Source organism: Peromyscus maniculatus, chromosome 1, assembly GCF_049852395.1.
Source record: "Peromyscus maniculatus bairdii isolate BWxNUB_F1_BW_parent chromosome 1, HU_Pman_BW_mat_3.1, whole genome shotgun sequence".
Classification (NCBI taxonomy): domain Eukaryota; kingdom Metazoa; phylum Chordata; class Mammalia; order Rodentia; family Cricetidae; genus Peromyscus; species Peromyscus maniculatus.
Genome location: NC_134852.1, coordinates 14002003 through 14012964, shown reverse-complemented (window position 1 = coordinate 14012964; position 10962 = coordinate 14002003).

Below are 10962 nucleotides of genomic sequence, written 5' to 3'. Positions count from 1 at the left end.
GTGCAAGCCCTTAATCCCAACACTCAAGAGGCAGAGGCAGGTGGATCTATGCGAGTTCAAGTCTGGTCTACATAGTGAGTTTCAGGCAAGTCAGGGATACACAGGGAGACTCTATTTCCAAAAAACCTTGCAATTTTATTAGAGAATATATTCATGGGGGCTGGATGGATGGTTAATCATTAAGAGTGCTGACTACTCCTTTAGAGGACCTGGGTTCAATTTCTAGCACCCACACGGCAGCTCGCAACCACTTATAGCTCCAGCTTCAGGGGATCTGATGCCCTCTTCTGGCCTCTACAGGCACTGCACCCATGTGCTCATGCACACACACACACACACAGATAACTGAAATAATAAAAAATTAGAAAAGAATTTTGACATCTATTGGTTTTAGCGTGCATTTGGGCGCATGTCTCTGTGCATGCACATTGTGCATGAGGGGACACACATGCAGCAACAAACAAGTGGAGGCCAGAGGACAACTTGCAGGAGTCAGGTCTCTTCTCCCACTTTGTGGGTCCCAGGGATTGAATTCAGGTCCTCAGACCCATCAGCCAGTACCTTTATCTACTGGGCCATCTTGCTGGCCCTCAGAGCTCATAAAAGGATGGAATGATGAATGAATCAAACTCCCATAACCTCAACTTTAGTGATTTCCAGTTAATGTACAACAGTTATGGATTTCATCAGAGTTGCAAATAGTCCTGTAGGAGTAATGGGTACAATGCCAATATTTAAGGCCAAAGGAGTTGACTGATTCTAAGCATAAATGCAAATATAACCAGAGGCATTATGGACAGCATGGCAAACAGAAACTTCCCTGGTGCCAGTTATCTGTAAGTGTGCCACCCCAGACAACAGTTCCAAGCTGCCCGAGCACCTGAAAAGCACTTGGGTCCATTTGTAGAAATGATACCTTAAAATATAGTGGTTAGGATAGCTCAGAAACCTAGGGTAGAACCAAACATGACTGGAAAAAAATCGATGAAATAATGTTCTGCTGTACTCAGATTGGTGCCCAGTCCAGTCTTCATTGGAGAGGCTGCCTCCAGCGGCTGATGGGCGCAAACTCACAGCCAAAACATCTGGCTGAAGGAGAGAGAGAGAGAGAGAGAGAGAGAGAGAGAGAGAGAGAGAGAGAGAGAGAGAGAGAGAGAGACTGGCTTTGGGTGGGCTTTTGAAATCTCAAAGCCCATCTGTAGTGACACTTCCTCCAACAAGGCCCACATCCCCTTAACAAGACCACGCTTCCTAATTCTTCCCAAACAGCTCCACTAACTAGAGATCAAGCCTTCAAACCTATGAGCCCATGGGGACCATTCCCATCCAAATTACCACAATCTATCTACTTTTTCCCATGTCAGTTGCACCGTTTTATGTTTCCACAAAAAATGCTTATGAAATTTTCAATGCATTCAGTTCCCTAAACCCTGTCCTTTGCGGAGCTTAGGAGGCATAAATAGGGGTGATGGATTAAAATATTGGTCAAAGTAAGTTATATGTTTGAAATTACAAAGGAGTAAAAAAAGAAAAAAATATTGCTTAAAACAAATATTGACTATTTGTGATCAATTTAATCCTCGGTTTGCCTCTCCTGTCTACAGGTTAGGGAGTGAGATTGAAAAATCCCAATCCTCTAATTGTGCTGTAGGGATTCAGGTGACCAGATTACATCCTTAGGCTATTTATGGGGCATGGTCACTTTTTTTACACACAGAAAACCTCTACTAATTCAGAGAATACATGGTATTAAAAGTTGTATGCTAGGAAACTCAGAGATAGACTCTGTCTGTCATCTATTTATCTATCTATTTATCTATCTATCTATCTATCTATCTATCTATCTATCTATCTATCTATCTACTATCATCTATCTATCTATCTATCTATCTATCTATCTATCTATCTATCTATCTATCTATCTGTATATCTGTCATCTACCATGCTACATTCTTACTTACCTATCTAACATGGTCTTAGACTGGTCCTGAGGCACAGATCCCTACATCAAGGAACTGTGTAACTGAAAAGGCACCCGTACATCACTAGTCTGTCATTAATAATTAGCTCAGCCCATCATATTTTATGACTGTGTCTCCCAGGGAAAGGTACCTCTTGCAGGTTTCCATTTGCTCTTGTCAGTTTCTAAATCTCGGGGTGCTCTCAAGAAACAAGGAGCTTCTCTCTCAACCTGGGGATGGGAAATGTTGAGAATGGGATGGATATGAGGCTGACTCAGGGCTCACTCTCACTAATTGTCAGACACTGAGATGGACAAGACTTGAACACTGCTTGATTTCCAGTTGGCTCTGCCATTTCCAGGTGTGTGAATGTGAGCACACTTTCTCATTCATGGCACCTTATTTTCAGACAATAATTATTTGTACTTCGATAGTTATTATCTTCCCTAGAAATACCCTGAAAAGACACAACTTTGGGGAGAAATGATTTTATTAAAATTTACAGTTGCAGGTTTCAATCCATCATTGAGAGGAATTCAAGTCTGAAAAAGCAAGCAAGCTAGTCACACCGCATCCATGGGCCACATAGAAATGACTGAGACTTTCTGCCTGCCTTCTCTGGTCTCATATAGCTCAGGAACTCCTGTCTAGGGAATGGTGCTGCCCACAGTGGGCTGGGTCTTCCTATGTTAATTAACAACCAAGACAATCCCCCTCAGACCAACCTGATCTAGATAATTTCTCATTAAGACTTTCTCCCGGAGGGATGAGAAAACTTGAAGTGAGTTCATGAAACCAGAAAGTATCAAGAACAGCATCAAGAAGACAGGCTGACAGGACAGGGTGTTGGGGTAAATGCTGGGGCTTTAAGCAAAGCTCTAGACCCCTCTCCCAACTGGGATAACTCTCAGAGCATCTTATAGTCAGTAGGTTTAAAGCAAAGCTCATGACCTTGTCAATCCTGTCCTGTAAAATGATATTTTCACCTCACTTTCATCTACATGAAAGGATTCCAGCACTTAAAAAAAACGTTTGTGAGATGGGTAAGAGAAACAGGGATGAAAATTTTGGCAAGTATTATGACCCATTTTGAAGAAAATGGGCCTTGGAGAAGATAAGTATCTTGCTTAGCCTCTTGAAGTCAATAAATGAAGGGGCTTTGAGTAAACCCAGATATTTTTCATTTCAAAACCATTGATTAAAATACCTTAACTAGACATTCTAGACAGCTTGCTCTTTTTTTTCCCATAAAGCAAGAAGAAACATCAATAGCTTATTCCTGACATTTGGTATTATGAGCATCTTTTCATTTGCTGGAAGTGCATGCCTTAGTACTGACACAAAGGAACATTTTCAGGCAAAGGGAATATGCCTTCTTTCTTTCCTGGTGCACTTATATTCAGATGTGAGAACTGGTAGAAAGCTGAATGTCTCAAAAGAAACTAATATTTTTTCCAACTAAAAACAAAAACAAACAAACCAAAGACTTTTCCCCCAAGTACTTCTAAGCTCTGTCAAGTTGAGAGTTGTAAGGATCACAGTATCCAACCAAGCTGTTGCAAATATATGCATAAAATAATATAGAATGAAATTAATGTGGTTTATGCTATCGCAGGGAAGAAGCAGAGAGTGGGTCAGGAGGGATGACTAAACCTTTTTTCATACAGTCATCTAAGATACAAGATTTCTCATCTCTTTTTATTCTGCTAATGTCTTCATGAAGCCCTGGTAAGTCTATGGTACTCCATATAATCCTGTATGAGGTGGGATGGTAGGAGAGCAGTCAGACTGCTTGTGCCATCATTACCAATAAGCCAAGCATATATCTTGAATTTTTGTTATACTGTTCAGATCTGATTAGATAGACACAGAGACCAGGGGAGAATAGGTAGGTAGAAGAAAGTTTGACAAATCTATATAAAGCTATAATTAGATAGATGAGATGATGTGGTATGCCACTCACAGTAAGGTAGCTATAGATTGTTGTTTCAAAAAAACTAGAAAAAGTCATGCTCACAAGAGTCAACATGTAGATATGATATCCAGTTGAAGAGGTAGATTTGTTTAAAATGATATAAAATTGTGCAATATCTACATTACATTATGCTACAGTATTTACACAACTTCTAATATTTCTGTTAAGTTTAATGTGAGTGGAGAAAGTAAGAGCTAATGAGGAGCAGGGCTGGAGAGATGGCTAGACTGTTAAGAGAACTTTCTGCTCTTGCAGAGACCTGGGCTCAGCATCTACATATGGTGGCTCACAACCATCTATAACTCCGATGTAAGTCCTTGACTTCGGGAGCCAAGGCAGGAATTCAAACAGGGTAGGAACCTGGAGGCAGGAACTGAAGCAGAGGCCATCGAGGGGTGATGCTTACTGGGTTTCTCCTCCTGGTCTACTTTCCTTTCTTATACATTTTAGGACAACTGGCCCAGGGTGGTACTGCCCACAGTGGTCTGGTTCCTCCAAATCAATCATTAATTAAGACTGTGCTCCACAGGCTCCCTACAGGCCAATTTGATGGTGGCGTTTTCTCAATTGAGGTTTCCTTTTCCCAGATGAGTCTAGCTTATGTCACATTGACACAAACAAACAAAAAAACAAACAAACAGCAATGGTGGTGGTGGGTTAAAGGTGGAGGGCATAATAGAACACAGGCAAAAGGAAAGTAGAGAGGGGTGATACTGTGGGTGAAAAGTGTGTGTGTTTTTTTTTGTCTCCGTGTAGTTTTGGTGCCTGTCCTGGATCTCACTCTGTAGACCAGGCTGGCCTCAAACTCACAGAGATCCGCCTGGCTCTGCCTCCTGAGTGCTGGGATTAAAGGTGTGTGCCATTGCTGCTCAGCAGGTGAAAAATTTTAAACAGGAATGATGTGAGAATTAGGGATATAAGTTGAAATTGATGGGTGATGTTGCTCTGTATGCTGTGAATGTGTTGCTTCGATTGGTTGATAAATAAAATGCCAGGAGAATTCTGAGAAGAGGAAGGGTGAGTCAGGAGTCACCACCCAGACACAGAGGAAGCAAGATGTGAAGGCAGAACTGAGAAAAGGTACCAAGCCACATGGCTAAACATAAATAAGAATTATGGGTTAATTTAAGTGTAAGAGCTAGTCAGTAATAAGCCTGAGCTAATGGCCATACACTTCATAAATAATATAAGCCTCTGTGTGTTTACTTGGGTCGGAGCTGCTGCAGGACCGGTGGGTGAGAGAGATTTGCCCTGACCTTGGGCCAGGCAGGATACAGGAAAACTTCAGCTACAAAATGGGAGTGCAGGAATGGAGGAAGGATTAACCAGGATTAAAAAGTATAAATGAAGCCACATGGAAGTCAGCTGCCTTGTATCTAAGCAGAAAACACAAAAAGGAAAACCTAGGAATAAAACCAATAAAAATACCTTCATCATTCAACATATGAAACATTTTCTTTACTATGATAATGTAATGTAATTTGATTGTTCCCATTTTCCCAGAACCAGGAACACACTGAATGATTGAGATAGTCAGTCTGATTGTCTCCAAAGGGGACCCTACTTGGGTCCAAACTGTCAAAAATTCTGCCAGGTCTCCAGGGGTCAAGTCTAAAGATGGCAAAAACTATTGCTGGACCAAGATGGACCATGTCTCATGAGTACACATCTTCCCATACAACTGTCTCCCAAGTCTTACTTCATATCCAGTGCTAAGGTGAGTGGATGCTGGTCCCTGTGATGGAATCTTAGGAGGACCCTCTTTCACTTGATAAACTGGCACACTCAAGGATGTGTCCAAATCCATAGCCTGTGAGCCAATCATCCTAATACTTGCTTGTATGGAAACATAGCTGAACTCACAGTGCTTCATTAACTGGTTAATAAATGATTCATGTTAATGAATGCTTGTTAACTAAGAAGTCAGCTTTCAACTTCGCATTTTTCCTTTTCCATGTGTGTATATGAGGTGTGCATGTATGTGGGCATGGGAGTGTGGTGGGGTGCACAGGAACTTGTGGATGGGTGTGTGTGGAGGCCCAAGGTTGATGTTTAGAATCATTTTCAATCACTCTTCTACCTTATTCTTTTAAAATCTTTGGTGTGTGTGTGTGTGTGTGTGTGTGTGTGTGTGTGTGTGTGTGTGTGTGTATGTGCCCACGCGCACGCTGTGGCTCAGTTACCATTGTGTGGGTCCCAGAAATTTAGCCTAACTCTTCAGGCTTGGCACCAAGTGCCTCTACCCAGTGAACAACCTCACCAGTTCCCACCTATTCTTCTTGAGACAGGGTCTCTCAATCAAACACAGTTCACTGGCATGACTTATCTTGGTAACCAGCATGCTCTGGAGATCTGTCTCCACCTTCTAAGGGAGGAATTACAGGCAGTCTTCTCACTTGCCTGGCGTTTACGTGGTATATTAGTCAGGGTTCTCTATAGTCATAGAACTTTTGGAATGAATCTCTCTCCATATATATAAAGGGAATTTATTGGAATGACTTCCAGGCTGCAGTCTAGCTAATCTAACAATGGCTAGTGGTGAATGGAAAGTCCAAGAATCTAGTAGCTGCTCAGTCCCCTGAGGCTGCGTGTCTCAGCTGGTCTTTGGTATATGCTGGAATCCTGGAGAAGTAGACTTCTGTAGCGGGGTCCTTTGCTGTTGTTCCCTTTGGGGGCGGGGGCCAAGTAAGCACAGAGTCAAACCACACAGACCCCGTGAGAATGTCGAAACAACAAGCTCAGTTTATTCAGGAAAAGGCAAGCCTTATATACCCTCTACCCCACCCTGGGGAGAGGTCTGATGAATATGCATCAGCTGGTATGACATGGCTGACTCTCATTGGTCCAGTTCATCTCTAGAGCATGTTTCAGCTGCTGTTGCTAAGACCATCAGGCAGACCCAGGTTGGCTCTCAGAAAGTATCTTTTTCACTTGTTTGGGCCCTCTGGCCCTCAAGCCCATTGGGGAAGAGTCATCCCATAGACTTCAATGCCAGTGAAGGGATGGATGTGCTGGCAAGGTGAGGGCAAGCAGGCAAAGAAGAAGCAAGCTTTTCTTCTTCCATTGTCCTTATATAGGCTTCTGGCAGAAGGTGTGGCCCGGATTAAAAGTGTATCTATCGGTGGCCATGTCGGAGGAGTAGCAGATGGCAATTGACTTCAGGGGATCGCCCACCAGCATGCAAGGCACTGATGGATGAATCTTGGATAGGCAAGGTCCCAAGAGCCCCGGTCCCAGAATGTTTCTTGCTACTGCTGTGTCTTTACATGTCTGTCACTGCCATTTTTCTCTGGTATCTGGTACGGTGTGAATGGGTGTGGAGAGATCCCCACTGCCCTTGATGTAGTATGATCATCTCTTGGAAATGTCCTGTTTTACTGGGCATTTTTACCTGTGGATTATTATGAAGATGATTTCCTCCTAAGCTGTACTGTTTAACTGAAGCAATGATTTTATACAACAATAGTGTTAGTTTAGATGGGATTTTGATGATTGAGGGTTTTTAATAAATATAGTAAGATTATGGTAGAGGTTATTTTAGTGGAAAAATTAACATTGGTAAAGGTAGGATAAAATGCTGCCTCTGTCTCTGATAGAGCAGGGGCTGCAGAGGCTAAAAAATAAAAGAACAAAGTGTCACACCACTAGACCATGTGAGTTTCTATTGAAGAAGCCAAATAGACTGTGACTTAGGCTAGTGATTAAGAAAAACAATCGAGTCCCGGTAGCCCAGCTAGTTTAAATTCCTTTATCTTAATGTTGGGAAATGTGTTCACAGGTTTCTTAGTCTATCACAGCTGAAACAAAGCTTTGAAAATAACAAGTTAGACTAAGATGTTTTTGTGTGAAAAACCCAAGAGGACAATCTAAACTTTTAGAAAGGCACATGGTTGAGTGAGGGACTCCTTAAGGTCAGGAAACAAGAACCAAGCCACCCAATTATTATTAGCTGATGGGCCTTCCTTGCTAGGATGAGTAGTTGACCAAAGGTGATGATTAATTCCTTGTCCCCATTTCTCCCCTCAGCTTCCTGATATAAACAACTGTTGATGAATGGGTATGTACCCTGAAGACTTAAAATAGAGCTGATTGATTCTTGTTCATATCATATAAAAGTTTAGATTCTTCTGAGATTACCTTCTGAGATGAATAATAAAGTGATTGTTCCTTTCTTTCTAACTGTAATATGCAGACTGCCAGTAGAACTAGCTTGAAAAATACTTTTGCTCACTATCTCCTAATCTATAACGAGTTGTTTGGATATGAATGTATGTGGGTTTTTGGGACAACCTGTTTTTCACCTGTAATACATAAAATGTTTAATCATGTTGGGGGAATGGAAACATTTTTTTCTTTTCTTTTTCTTTATTTTTTGGTTTTTCAAGACAGGGTTTCTCCATGTAGTTTTGGTACCTGTCCTGGATCTTGCTCTGTAGACCAGGCTGGCCTCGAACTCACAGAGATCTGCCTGGCTCTGCCTCTTGACTGCTGGGATTAAAGGTGTGCACCACCGCTGTGCAGTGGAAACATGTTTTTTTTTTTTGGTTTTTTCAAGACAGGGTTTCTCTGCGTAGCTTTGCGCCTTTCCTGGAACTCACTTGGTAGCCCAGGCTGGCCTCGAACTCGCAGAGATCCGCCTGCCTCTGCCTCCCGAGTGCTGGGATTAAAGGCGTGCGCCACCACCGCCCGGCTGGAAACATGTTTTTTTAAAACCTGTATTCATTGTAATCATTCAGTGAAAAATAGAGCATAACCACATTGTGATTTTTATATTGCTTGAAAGATTTTGGTGGGGTAGATAAGCTGCAAGAGGAAAAAATTAAGTAAGTTAGAAGGAAAACATCAAGAATGAGAGAAGAAAAACACCAGGAAAGATGCAGAAGAAGAATAAAGAAAAAGTCAGAAGAAAACTATCAAGAGAATGTGTGTGTGTTTTCCTTACTCCCTCAGATAAAAAGCCTAGTATGCAGACTCCATGGATTCCCTGCCCTGCTGTGCTGGAGGCTGGTCCTCATGGCAGCAGTATGTGCCTTCCCACCTCAAAATCCAGATCAAAGGCAGATTGTCTTCCTGCCTCAAGATCCAGATCATAAGTGTGCTCTTCTTTTCTGGATTGTATTCCAGGTATAGTCAAGTTGACAACCAAGGACAGCCATCACATGTGGGTTTCTGAGGATCCAAACTCCAATCTCCATTTTTCTATGCAGCAAACATTTGAAGCAGTGGTTCTCAATTTTCCCAATGCTCAGGCCTTTTAATACAGTTCCTATGTTGTGGTGATCCCCACCCACTAGATTAGTTTCACTGCTACTTCATAACTATAATTTTGCTACTGTTGTGAATCACACTATAAATATCTGTGTTCTTTGATGATCTTGGGGGACCCCAGGTTGAGAAACCCTGCTTTAACCACGGAGGCATTTTTGCAGCCCCTCCACTGTTCTTCCAACAGTGAACCATGCATGTCAGTGGCAGCTATGTAAACTTTCTCAGATGGAAGATCAACTTGGCATCCTCTATCTCAGAGTTAAGGAAATGATGGAAGAGAAGGCAACCTTACATTGAGAGAGTCACGGATGTAAGGAAAAGGTGCAGCTCATCCTTTGACCTCCACATGTGTGTTGTGCCTTTGTGTAAAGACTTAAGAGTTTGGTTCAGGATGTGTGGAAATATGCAGTGCTGAAGTGAAGACACACATTTCTATAAACTTTCTCTTTTAGGTTATCTATGTCATCAGGAATCCAAGAGATGTTGCTACATCTCACTATCATATGAGAAAACATTTTCACCTTTTGAACAATCAACAGACTTTTGATGAGCATCTTCGCTCATTTATCCAAGGTGACAGTGAGTGGAATCTGGACCACTAATTTTATATTTTGAAATCAAGGCAAGACCAGAGATCTGTGTTGCATGTTTAAAAGCCAAATCTGTGGGTCACAATTTTTTAAAATTTACTCAGTGTGGGACAAGAAGAATGGTTTAGCTGTTAAAAGTGTTTGCTACTCTTGTAGATGTCCAAGTTTGGTTCCTAGCATCCATGCCAGGTTTCTCTCAATTGCTTGCAACTCCATATCCAGGGGTTTAGCGCCCTCTTCTGGCATCCCCAGACACTGCATTCATGTATGCACATACCCACACACAGATATATATGCATGTAACTTAAAATAACAAAAACCAATGTTTTAAAATTTTACTCAATGTGATGTCAATAATTTTATGGGCATCCAGATGCAATCTGATTTTCATTTTATGCATTTTTTTCACTTAGAAAAATGCAATACTTGTATGATTTACTATATAGATATGAATGATCATTTATCCTTCATTTTTATATTTATCAATTGATTGTTTTCAGTTATTATATTCATTAACTTAGTGTGTGTGTGTGTGTGTGTGTGTGTGTGTGTGTGTGTGTGTGTGTATGGGGTTTCACAGTGCCATTGTGCATGTGTGGATGTCTGAGGACAACTTGTGGGAGTCAGTTCTCTCCTTCAGCCATGTGGATTTTAGGGATAAAGCTCATATCATCAGGCTGTGGGTCAAGTGTCTTTATCCACTAAGTCATTTCATTAGTTCTTGGTATTTTACTCACAATGAAGTATTATTTAATAAATCTATGATTGCTTCATAAAATAGTTCTTACGTGTATTTGGATTTTTATCCTGCTCTTTTTATACACTTTTCTAGCTAGAGGTTCAAAGAGGCAGGGTTGGAGATGTGGTTCAGTGGTTATGTACTCTTTCTGCTTTTTCAGAGGACCCAGATTCAGTTCTGCACCCATATGATGGCTTAAAACCATCTGTAATTCCAGTTCCAAGAAATACTATACCCTCTTCTGGTCTCTGAGAACACTGCACCCATGTGAGGCACATACATACATATCAACAAACATTCCTACACATGAAATAAGTTATAAAAAATCCTTTTAAATATGTAGGTAGTAAGCATGCATAATTTTTTCCTCTAAAAAGCACATGTGAGCTTCTTGGACAATGTAATAATTGTGTTATAGACCTCTAGAGG